General features: G+C 46.0%; 1 long non-coding RNA gene across 1 annotated transcript; it reads right to left on the reverse strand.

Moving 5' to 3' along the window:
* Positions 1–1,164: 1,164 nt before the first annotated feature.
* LOC123724034 (uncharacterized) lies at positions 1,165–7,822 on the reverse strand. Its single transcript, XR_006764449.1, has 3 exons — positions 7,407–7,822; positions 5,706–5,843; positions 1,165–1,434 (listed from the first exon to the last, which is right to left on the reverse strand). It is a non-coding gene; the product is annotated as an uncharacterized lncRNA (long non-coding RNA).
* Positions 7,823–13,473: the final 5,651 nt, after the last annotated feature.

A 13,473-nucleotide genomic window follows, 5' to 3' on the forward strand; every position in this document is an offset into this window, starting at 1 on the left:
TTATAGAATAATTAGGAAACAGACAAACACAAGATGAACTCAACTTCAGTTCCTAATTGTGCAGTAAGCTTATTGGTCACATCGCTTCAGTAGGCTACTGTCTATCTCCAGTGTTTAATGAGCAGACTGACTAAAGCCTAACTACTGTACTGTATGTTGAAAAAAAGTCTGCCATTGTTTCAAGCCAACACTTCAATGTTTCATGTCTGCAATGAGTTAACCTCATCACAGGTTATTGATCACACACACACACACACAGTGATCTCACCTCATCACAGGTTATTGATCTCACACACACACACACACACACACACACAGTGATCTCACCTCATCACAGGTTATTGATCACACACACACACACAGTGATCTCACCTCATCACAGGTTATTGATCACACACACACACACACACAGTGATCTCACCTCATCACAGGTTATTGATCACACACACACACACAGTGATCTCACCTCATCACAGGTTATTGATCACACACACACAGTGATCTCACCTCATCACAGGTTATTGATCACACACACAGTGATCTCACCTCATCACAGGTTATTGATCACACACACACAGTGATCTCACCTCATCACAGGTTATTGATCACACACACACAGTGATCTCACCTCATCACAGGTTATTGATCACACACACACAGTGATCTCACCTCATCACAGGTTATTGATCACACACACAGTGATCTCACCTCATCACAGGTTATTGATCATACACACACAGTGATCTCATCACAGGTTATTGATCACACACACACAGTGATCTCATCACAGGTTATTGATCACACACACACAGTGATCTCATCACAGGTTATTGATCACACACACACAGTGATCTCACCTCATCACAGGTTATTGATCTCACACACACACAGTGATCTCACCTCATCACAGGTTATTGATCACACACACACACAGTGATCTCACCTCATCACAGGTTATTGATCACACACACACAGTGATCTCACCTCATCACAGGTTATTGATCACACACACAGTGATCTCACCTCATCACAGGTTATTGATCACACACACACAGTGATCTCACCTCATCACAGGTTATTGATCACACACACACAGTGATCTCACCTCATCACAGGTTATTGATCACACACACACAGTGATCTCACCTCATCACAGGTTATTGATCACACACACACACAGTGATCTCACCTCATCACAGGTTATTGATCACACACACACAGTGATCTCACCTCATCGCAGGCTGAGCATCGTGGTTTCAGCAGCTCAGCGTGGTGTCGTCCACAGTGGATCTTTCCGTCCTGGTGGAAGTAGATAAGGTCTACCAGCAGCTCCTGACACGTGGCGCACGCAAAGCATGCTGGATGCCAGCACGGCCCCGGACCCGCCCGCGATGCAAAGATTGCCATCTCTCCTCCACTGATGCCCTCACCACACTGGGGATGAAACAACATCACATCATGTTCATATGGAGAAGGATGGGGTATCGTTGAAGAAGCAGGGTATACATAGCCTGTTCCCAGATCTGTCTGTGCCAGTCATGTGACAACGATCCTAAGAGTTGGCAAGACAGCACAAACTGATCTGGGACCATGTGACGTGCAAAAGATATCAACAAGCGCGTTGCTTAATGTATTGCTTAATTAAGTTACCAGCAAAACTGAACGGATCCCTGAGTCATGTCAAGCGATGTTTCAGTCCACATAAAACACCAAGGAATGAGCAAATTGTTATGGTGTTTGTGTCCTTGTGTCTGTGTTGTTTTGTTCTGTACATGTTTAAGTAAAACCAAACACTATACTATAGCCTCATCCCTCCAGCTCACCAGAGCATGTCTGAACATACAGTCATCAGTCTTTAAATAACCACTGCCAGACCTGGGTTCAAATACTATTACAAGTCTTTCAAATACTTTAATTGCTTGCTTTAACCAGCCTAGAGTGACAGATGGGCAGTGGTCCCATTGCGCTAGGCTAGCTCAATCAAGCCAGGCTAAAGTATTTGAAATTATTTCAAATACTATTTGAACCCAGGTCTGAGCACTAGGGCCACAGGACACCACTCACAGCTGTTGTCCATTATTACCAAGCCACCATCGGCCTTGGAAACCGGGGTGTCGTGTGTCCCCTGAAGGTACGGCAATCAAAACTACAGCTATAGGCAAAGCCACGCCACTTTGTGAGTCTCTCTCGCTCTCTCTCTCTCTCTCTCTCTCTATGTCTATGTCTCTCTCTCTATTTCTATCTCTGTCTATGTCTCTCTCTGTCTATGTCTGTCTCTCTCTCTCTATTTCTATCTCTGTCTATGTCTCTCTCTCTGTCTATGTCTATGTCTCTCTCTGTCTATGTCTCTCTCTCTCTATATTTCTATCTCTCTGTCTATGTCTCTCTCTCTGTCTCTCTGTCTGTATGGGTGGTATAACAACATGCCAGTATTCAGTCACTCAAACCAGCCATGCCTTTACAACATGCCAGTCACTAGTCTCATATGATGTGGTCACTAGTCTAATAGGATGTGGTCACTACTCATAGGATGTGGTCACTAGTCTAATAGGATGTGGTCACTAGTCTAATAGGATGTGGTCATTAGTCTAATAGGATGTGGTCACTAGTCTAATAGGATGTGGTCACTAGTCTAATAGGATGTGGTCACTAGTCTAATAGGATCTGGTCACTAGTCTAATAGGATGTGGTCACTAGTCTAATAGGATGTGGTCACTAGTCTAATAGGATGTGGTCACTACTCATAGGATGTGGTCACTAGTCTAATAGGATGTGGTCACTAGTCTAATATGATGTGGTCACTAGTCTAATAGGATGTGGTCACTAGTCTAATAGGATGTGATCACTAGTCTAATATGATGTGGTCACTAGTCTAATAGGATGTGGTCACTAGTCTAATAGGATGTGATCACTAGTCTAATATGATGTGGTCACTAGTCTAATAGGATGTGGTCACTAGTCTAATAGGATGTGGTCACTAGTCTAATAGGATGTGGTCACTAGTCTAATAGGATGTGGTCACTAGTCTAATATGATGTGGTCACTAGTCTAATAGGATGTGGTCACTAGTCTAATATGATGTGGTCACTAGTCTAATAGGATGTGGTCACTAGTCTAATATGATGTGGTCACTAGTCTAATAGGATGTGGTCACTAGTCTAATAGGATGTGGTCACTAGTCTAATAGGATGTTGTCACTAGTCTAATAGGATGTGGTCACTAGTCTAATAGGATGTGGTCACTAGTCTAATAGGATGTGGTCACTAGTCTAATAGGATGTGGTCACTAGTCTAATAGGATGTGGTCACTAGTCTAATAGGATGTGGTCACTAGTCTAATAGGATGTGGTCACTAGTCTAATAGGATGTGGTCACTAGTCTAATAGGATGTGGTCACTACTCATAGGATGTGGTCACTACTCATAGGATGTGGTCACTAGTCTAATAGGATGTGGTCACTAGTCTAATAGGATGTGGTCACTAGTCTAATAGGATGTGGTCACTAGTCTAATAGGATGTGGTCACTAGTCTAATAGGATGTGGTCACTAGTCTAATAGGATGTGGTCACTAGTCTAATAGGATCTGGTCCCTAGTCTAATAGGATGTGGTCACTAGTCTAATAGGATGTGGTCACTAGTCTAATAGGATGTGGTCACTAGTCTAATAGGATGTGGTCACTAGTCTAATAGGATGTGGTCACTAGTCTCATAGGATGTGGTCACTAGTCTAATATGATGTGGTCACTACTCATAGGATGTAGTCACTAGTCTAATAGGATGTGGTCACTAGTCTAATAGGATGTGATCACTAGTCTAATAGGATGTGGTCACTAGTCTAATAGGATGTGGTCACTACTCATAGGATGTGGTCACTAGTCTAATAGGATGTGGTCACTAGTCTAATAGGATGTGGTCACTAGTCTAATAGGATGTGGTCACTACTCATAGGATGTGGTCACTAGTCTAATAGGATGTGGTCACTAGTCTAATAGGATGTGATCACTAGTCTAATAGGATGTGGTCACTAGTCTAATAGGATGTGGTCACGAGTCTAATAGGATGTGGTCACTAGTCTAATAGGATGTGGTCACTAGTCTAATAGGATGTGGTCACTAGTCTAATAGGATGTGGTCACTAGTCTAATATGATGTGGTCACTAGTCTAATAGGATGTGGTCACTAGTCTAATAGGATGTGGTCACTAGTCTAATAGGATGTGGTCACTAGTCTAATAGGATGTGGTCACTAGTCTAATAGGATGTGGTCACTAGTCTAATAGGATGTGGTCACTACTCATAGGATGTGGTCACTAGTCTAATAGGATGTGGTCACTAGTCTAATAGGATGTGGTCACTAGTCTAATAGGATGTGGTCACTAGTCTAATAGGATGTGGTCGCTAGTCTAATAGGATGTGGTCACTAGTCTAATAGGATGTGGTCGCTAGTCTAATAGGATGTGGTCACTAGTCCACAGTGATCAGAAAGGACTTGTGGTATGTGCCTTTTAAATCCATTTTTAAGGCCCTTTAACATGCCAAACTATGACAATTACATTTCACAAGCTGGAACAAAATCTATTGTACAGCACTAAGTCTTTTTAAACAGGATTTAAAGGCTTTCAACAAGCCAAACTGTAATCAATTCTATTCACAAGCTTTGGCAATATAAACATGTGTTTCCCATGCCAAAAAAGCCCTTTGAATTGAATTGAGAGAGAGAGAGAGAGAGAGAGAGAGAGAAAGAGAGAGAAAGAGAGCGTTTATTGTAGTCTGTAGAGCACTGGGTTAATGGGTGCCTACTGACCAGTGGTACAGTTGAAATGAACGCAACACCCTGTTAACATTTATTTTTGACTGCAGGAAATTGGGCCCATTGATTTTGCTGGAATAACTTCCACGCTCGGGTTGAGCATGAGCTCCTAATGTCCACACTTCCTCCTCTCTGCTCCCTCTGAGTGGGTTAGTTGTTAATGAGACAGACTCTGCCCTTGATTAAATCCTCACATTATCACTGGCGCTTTAGGGTTACGTCCCAAATGGCACCCTATTCCCTACATTGTGCACTACTTCCCTCTGGGCCCTGGTCAAAAGTAGTACACTATGTAGTGAATAGGATGTCATTTGGGACGCACCTTTAGAATAGAACAGAGTGAGGCCAAAGGGGGTCGGTAAGTCTTTAAATAAACAACTAGCGTATTGCCCAGTGTCGTTAGCTTGTTGTCGTTTCCTGCTCTGCCTAGCAGGAAGAGCTTCAGGAGGGAGAAGCAGCTCTTTATAGGATTGCTGCTCTGCCTAGCAGGAAGAGCTTCAGGAGGGAGAAGCAGCTCTTTATAGGATTGCTGCTCTGCCTAGCAGGAAGAGCTTCAGGAGGGAGAAGCAGCTCTCTATAGGATTGCTGCTCTGCCTAGCAGGAAGAGCTTCAGGAGGGAGAAGCAGCTCTTTATGGGATTGCTGCTCTGCCTAGCAGGAAGAGCTTCAGGAGGGAGAAGCAGCTCTTTATGGGATTGACATGTAATGAGGAAGGGAGAGACATATTTACTGGCTTTAACGTCATTTGGGAGAGATTTTCTTACTCGCCCCCCAGACTTGTATCGAAATGTTTTATAAGATAGCAATACAGTTTGTTCTCGCAATGTGGGTGGGTGCGCATGTGTGCGAACGTGTGTGTGTGTGTGTGTGTGTGTGTGTGTGTGTGTATGTGAACGTACATGTTCACAGAGGGTGTGTTGCAGGGCTCGAGGGAGCATCCTGGGGGTTCCTCTCCCCAGAGCCTCTCTCTTTCTCTGGACACTGAACATGTGGAGCTCCCTCTTCTCCTCCTCACTGAGAGAGTGGCAATACCGCACCTGGCAGGGGGAGGGAGGGAGGGAGGGAGGAGAGAGAGAGAGAGAGAGAGAGAGAGAGAGAGAGAGAGAGAGAGAGAAAACACCAACTCAGTTTTTACCCAACAGATAAAACCTTCACATTGAAAACCCTCACTGCTTCCACCACAGATGTATTTTATGGTTATGTTATGGAAGAACACATGTTGTTCCCCTCGAGGCTCACCCCAAGGATGGCATGAATGTACACACATCAAGCCTGATGTTTAGAGCAGACAATTACCACACAGATAAATAAAAACGAGCGGAAGACTAACAACCAACAATGGGCCTTGTGGTTCCCTAACAACAGCAAACAACGCTGTTACACAACGAGATCCCTCGGAGCGTCGCTCTCTAAACGTTCTCCGGGGTGTGTGTGTGTGTGTGTGTGTGTGTGTGTGTGTGTGTGTGTGTGTGTGTGTGTGTGTGTGTGCTCCCGCGCCCGTGTGGCTGTGTGTGTGCCCTACTTTAAGGAGGCCTTGTAAACCACAGCTATGCCTGGAATCTCCCCTTCTCCCCTGATGCAGAATGCCGCTCTGCTCTGAGCCTGGCAGCAAACATCATAAAGTCACTCAGTCAGACGCTTTATTGTTCCATGGAACAAACTCCTGCCCACCTACAGGACTGGAGCAGAGCCCTCTGTGATAGCCCCACATAGCCCCTGGGCAGATCTCCCAGTGTAAACTGTGCTGACTAAAGGGGTGGGTTACAATGTGGTCCAAGGAGTGCTGGTTTACAATCTAGAAAGACAGAACAAGGATCCGGTTGTGTTTAAATGCAGTAATGCACCATATGTTACTATGGCGATTGTAGTGGGCGATGTGAGTGGTTTGTCTTTACTAGAATACCTCCACTGTGACGAGGTGACATTCTTTAGTCAGCATTAACCTGGCCTGATCCCAGATCTGTGTGGTTAAAGTCATCTCCGCTGACTATCACTGTCTGGGTGAAGCACATTCAGATCTGGGACCAGGGCCTGTATTCACAAAGAGTGTCTAGGATCAGGTTTGTGAATACTAATCTCTCATGGACAGATGTATGTAAATTGAAGTGGTACCGTAGCATCTGTTGGAATTGGAATGTGATCTGTGGGATAACCAGCAGCAGTAGGTGTTTCGCAGGTGATTCACACAAATCACCATTTTCCAGGTGTTAGCATCTTTCAAATTTGGAAGGGGAGGGGACATTCAGCCCGTAACTTGCACAGAGAGAGGGTCAAGCTCCTCGTTCCGGTTCCGTTCCTCGTTCTAGCATCTCTTAATTCCTTCTCTTAACACGTATGGACCCAGAACCTAATCGAGCAGCTGACCCATTACCTGAGACTTTAGTTCTGGGTTAACCATGACTATTTAAATACAGACCCAGTAGATTAACTCTCTGTCCTGGGTTCAGTTCTTACCTCATTGTCATGAGGCGGCAGCTGGTAGAGCAGACCCAGTAGATTAACTCTCTGTCCTGGGTTCAGTTCTTACCTCATTGTCATGAGGGGACAGCTGGTAGAGCAGACCCAGTAGATTAACTCTCTGTCCTGGGTTCAGTTCTTACCTCATTGTCATGAGGCGGCAGCTGGTAGAGCAGCTGTCTGATCCTGTGTTTCTCTCCAGGACTGTTGACGTAGGGGACCTTGTCCTCTGGAAGACAGGAGAAATACTGCTGTACCTGGGAACGCAGGGACAGAGGGATGGGAGGAATGGTTAAAACAGTCTTAGTTCTGTCATTCTGCAAATCCACCTTCAATCACACAGGTTCCTGGTTGGTCTTAATGGTTTAGTAGTTCAGTTGGAGGGTGATGCTCACCCTAAAAAGGCCAGGCATACCTCCAGGATCTGTACTGCCCTGCATCATAAATACCCCACTGGGCTCCATGACAAGAGCACAATCCCAGCTGCTTAAAGAGCTTTGTTCGGGACAGATCCACCATGATATGCCAACAATGGCCAGGGTCAGTCAGTCAGTCACAGTCAGTCAGTGGAAAATCACTCAGGTCACAGTTCATACAAGACTGGTGCTTCTGTTGACTGATTGACCATTTTTACAATAGTTATCCCACCAACCAACTACATGTTCTTGATTAATGTTTCCATCTCTCCACCATGAGTTCATGACTATCTATGAGGCCTCCACACATTCTAGAGGTGTAGAGAGTGAAGGGCTGGGAAACAAGGGGGACTGGGTGGGGGGGAGTAAGGTTACAAAAACAAGGTATTTGGCTTGGGAGGCCTCCTGTTGATTTCAGACCTTCATTACTTCCATGTGTGCTCATGGTTAATGAGAGGGTGGGGGAGAGATAGAAGAGAGAGAGAGAGAGAGAGAGAGAGAGAGAGAAGAGCTTTTGGGAAAGAGAGAGAGAGCTTTGGGAAAGTGCCACATAGCCTGGAGTCAGAGGCCAGACCTGTTTGCAGTCAGAGCTGAACTGTAAAGAAAGCAGCCAGTCTTAATGATGTACGGCCACACAGTCAGTATCACTAGGAAGGAGGCATAAAACACTCTCAACCACTCTAGCCCCACAGGCTAACAGGCCACAGTAACGATCTGCTGAGTTTGCATGTTAGTGCACTAACTGAAACATATATTTATAATAGCTTGTACACTCTTAGAACCCTTTTAGGTTCTAGACAGCGCCTTGGTTTCTTCGGCTGTCCCCGTAGGATGATCCTTTGAAGAACTCTTTTTGGTTCCAGGTAGAACCCTTTTGAGTTCCATGTAGAACCCTCTTCAACATGGAACTCAAAAAGGTTCTACCGGGAACTGAAAAAGGTTCTTCAAAGGATGGAACCTACCTGGAACCAAAAAGGGTTCTCCTATGGGGACAGCTCTAGAACCGTTTTGGAACCTTTTTTTATAAGAGTGTATAGTTTATGCCACATTGGGACTTAATAGTAGACTGGTTTTAACAGTCAGAGAAAATAGAAGGAAGCAACTGAGACAAATATATTTCAACAACATTCCAGCAAAAACATGGGGTAATAGGACGGTAGTACCCAAAAATAGAACTATGAACCCCTAAACCATGGGATGTATAGCCTAGCCCTAGACTCACTCACTCTGAAACAGAACTGTAAACCATGGGATGTATAGCCTAGCCCTAGACTGACTCACTCTGAAACAGAACTGTAAACCATGGGATGTATAGCCTAGCCCTAGACTCACTCACTCTGAAACAGAACTGTAAACCATGGGATGTATAACCTAGCCCTAGACTCACTCACTCTGAAACAGAACTGTAAACCATGGGATGTATAGCCTAGCCCTAGACTGACTCACTCTGAAACAGAACTGTAAACCATGGGATGTATAGCCTAGCCCTAGACTCACTCACTCTGAAACAGAACTGTAAACCATGGGATGTATAGCCTAGCCCTAGACTCACTCACTCTGAAACAGAACTGTAAACCATGGGATGTATAGCCTAGCCCTAGACTCACTCACTCTGAAACAGAACTGTAAACCATGGGATGTATAGCCTAGCCCTAGACTGACTCACTCTGAAACAGAACTGTAAACCATGGGATGTATAGCCTAGCCCTAGACTCACTCACTCTGAAACAGAACTGTAAACCATGGGATGTATAACCTAGCCCTAGACTGACTCACTCTGAAACAGAACTGTAAACCATGGGATGTATAACCTAGCCCTAGACTGACTCACTCTGAAACAGAACTGTAAACCATGGGATGTATAGCCTAGCCCTAGACTCACTCACTCTGAAACAGAACTGTAAACCATGGGATGTATAGCCTAGCCCTAGACTGACTCACTCTGAAACAGAACTGTAAACCATGGGATGTATAGCCTAGCCCTAGACTGACTCACTCTGAAACAGAACCGTAAACCATGGGATGTGAACCATGGGATGTATAGCCTAGCCCTAGACTGACTCACTCTGAAACAGAACTCTAAACCATGGGATGTATAGCCTAGCCCTAGACTCACTCACTCTGAAACAGAACTGTAAACCATGGGATGTATAGCCTAGCCCTAGACTGACTCACTCTGAAACAGAACTGTAAACCATGGGGTGTATAGCCTAGCCCTAGACTCACTCACTCTGAAACAGAACTGTAAACCATGGGATGTATAACCTAGCCCTAGACTGACTCACTCTGAAACAGAACTGTAAACCATGGGATGTATAGCCTAGCCCTAGACTCACTCACTCTGAAACAGAACTGTAAACCATGGGATGTATAGCCTAGCCCTAGACTGACTCACTCTGAAACAGAACTGTAAACCATGGGATGTATAGCCTAGCCCTAGACTGACTCACTCTGAAACAGAACCGTAAACCATGGGATGTGAACCATGGGATGTATAGCCTAGCCCTAGACTGACTCACTCTGAAACAGAACTCTAAACCATGGGATGTATAGCCTAGCCCTAGACTCACTCACTCTGAAACAGAACTGTAAACCATGGGGTGTATAGCCTAGCCCTAGACTCACTCACTCTGAAACAGAACTGTAAACCATGGGGTGTATAGCCTAGCCCTAGACTCACTCACTCTGAAACAGAACTGTAAACCATGGGATGTATAGCCTAGCCCTAGACTCACTCACTCTGAAACAGAACTCTAAACCATGGGATGTATAGCCTAGCCCTAGACTCACTCACTCTGAAACAGAACTGTAAACCATGGGATGTATAGCCTAGCCCTAGACTGACTCACTCTGAAACAGAACTGTAAACCATGGGATGTATAGCCTAGCCCTAGACTGACTCACTCTGAAACAGAACTGTAAACCATGGGGTGTATAGCCTAGCCCTAGACTCACTCACTCTGAAACAGAACTGTAAACCATGGGATGTATAGCCTAGCCCTAGACTCACTCACTCTGAAACAGAACTGTAAACCATGGGGTGTATAGCCTAGCCCTAGACTGACTCACTCTGAAACAGAACTGTCATTTTTGGAAAACACTGAAAAACATTGACATGATGACCTGTATTACCATGATTATTATTTGTCTTAATTCATATAGATCAGTGTTGACTCTATCCTACTTTCTCCCGACTCCTCCAGACGGACATTTCCAGGAGATCACAGGCATTCTGCAGGAGGGGCGAATGGCATGTCAGTACGTCTGTATTTATAGACTCCAGACATTAAACATTAAAGCCTGAAGTCTGGCTGCAGCTTGTTTGAGGATTTGTCTCGGATGGCTTCACTTCTGTGTTCAGTCTGATCTCAGTGGAAGGCAGTGTGTGCGTGTTGAGGGGGGGTTCTGTGTGTGTGTGTGTGTGTGTGTGTGTGTCACAGGAATTCTATGCCTGTGAGGGGTTGTTAGAATATCGGGGGCAGAGAGAGATATAAAATCTGTCAGGAGACTCAGTAGGTTTGGAGAAAAGTCCTATTGCTGCTATTCTCTGTGTGCTGTAACGTCCACAGTTTGTGAAACTGACAAATAATGTGACTCTACATCTCACCAAGGGATTTACAAATCAAATAATGTGACTCTACATCTCACCACCAAGGGATTTACAAATCAAATCAAATAATGTGACTCTACATCTCACCAAGGGATTTACAAATCAAATAATGTGACTCTACATCTCACTACCAAGGGGATTTACAAATCAAATGGATTTATAAAGCCCTTTTATGTCAGCATTCCTCCTGATCTGCAACAGTTAACATTAGGAGTGGATTGATTCCTCCTGCAGGTCGGGGTCTACTATTAGCCTATCTATGTGGATGGACATTCAGTTTGCCTGCTGTGTTTTGTGACATTCAGATATGGGTTACAACCAATGGTCACTGATGTGATCTGTCACGAACAGCTTCACGCTACCTCTCCCCAGGAGGAGAGTCATGAACTGTTCCAGGTCCAGAGGTTTGGTGAACTGGCCCCTTGTGTTCTTCACTCAACGCTGCATCTCAGCCTCACCTCAGAAAGATGGCAACATCCTGTCACTTGGCTTTAAGTTCCTGTGATGTGTGTGTCTGATGCCTATCCCAGTGTCACACCAGCCCTACCAGATGTTCTGTTTCCACCTCGAGCCAAAACTCTGGACCCATCCAACTCAACGGATGACAATACAGTATTGTGTCACAGAATAAGTCGTACTCATCGTTGAAAATGTCATACATGAGAGAAGGACCAAGGCGCAGCGGAAGTGTGGACACTCATGTTTCTTTAATTAACAAATCAAGTAAAGTATCCACTGGAAAACCAAAAAAACAGTACTCACGACAGCAAACAGTTTTGCAGGCTCACAAAGCAAGTGCAAAAACAATTCCCCACAACCCCAAAGACAAACACACCTATATAGGACTTCCAATCAAAGGCAACTATACACACCTGCCTTCAATTGGAAGTCCCAATCATCAACCCAACATTTAACAAACACAAACCCCCTGCCACATCCTGACCTAGACTAAGCAATACGCCCTCTGCTGGTCAGGACAGTACCCCCCCCTCAAGGTGCAGACTCCAGGATGCACCTAAAAAAGAAAAACAAGAAAATCCCCAATACCCCAACAAAAACCCAACAAACAATAACCCCTAAACCATAAGGGAGGGAAGGGAGGGTGGCTGCCGTCAACGACGGCACTGTGCTACACCCTCCCTCCCCAACCCACCTATCCTGGAGGTGGCTCAGGTGCAGGCCGTGGACCTTGCTCCACCTTCGGCGTCGCCCACTTTGATGGCACCGATAGCTGCGCCGGGCAGACGGGCCCCTCGGGCTGGGCCGGGGGGCAGGAGGGCCCCTCGGGCTGGGCCGGAGGGCAGTCTGGCAGTTCAGGGCAGTCTGGCCACTCTGGCAGTTCAGGGCAGTCTGGCGACTGTTGACTGGCGGGCAGCTCTGGCGACTGTTGACTGGCGGGCAGCTCTGGCGACTGTTGACTGGCGGGCAGCTCTGGCGACTGTTGACTGGCGGGCAGCTCTGGCCACTGGCGGGCAGCTCTGGCCACTGGCGGGCAGCTCTGGCCACTGGCGGGCAGCTCTGGCGACTGTTGACTGGCGGGCAGCTCTGGCGACTGTTGACTGGCGGGCAGCTCTGGCGACTGGCGGGCAGCTCTGGCGACTGGCGGGCAGCTCTGGCGACTGGCGGGCAGCTCTGGCGACTGTTGACTGGCGGGCAGCTCTGGCGACTGTTGACTGGCGGGCAGCCCTTGTGCCCCCCCTTAAAAATTATTGGGGGTGCCTCTCGGTCTCCCTTACCCGTCGTGTCTCCCAGTCCTCGCCAGCCTTCTTCCGCTGCTTGGTCCTGGTTTGGTGGTGGGGAATTCTGTCGCAGAATAAGTCGTACTCATCGTTGAAAATGTCATACATGAGAGAAGGACCAAGGCGCAGCGGAAGTGTGGACACTCATGTTTCTTTAATTAACAAAACAAGTAAAGTATCCACTGGAAAACCAAAAACAGTACTCACGACAGCAAACAGTTTTGCAGGCTCACAAAGCAAGTGCAAAAACAATTCCCCACAACCCCAAAGACAAACACACACACCTATATAGGACTTCCAATCAAAGGCAACTATACACACCTGCCTTCAATTGGAAGTCCCAATCATCAACCCAACATTTAACAAACACAAACCCCCTGCCACATCCTGACCTAGACTAAGCAATACGCCCTCTGCTGGTCAGGACGTGACATATTGTCTATTG

The sequence above is a fragment of the Salmo salar genome, unplaced genomic scaffold (assembly GCF_905237065.1).
Source record: "Salmo salar unplaced genomic scaffold, Ssal_v3.1, whole genome shotgun sequence".
NCBI lineage: Eukaryota > Metazoa > Chordata > Actinopteri > Salmoniformes > Salmonidae > Salmo > Salmo salar.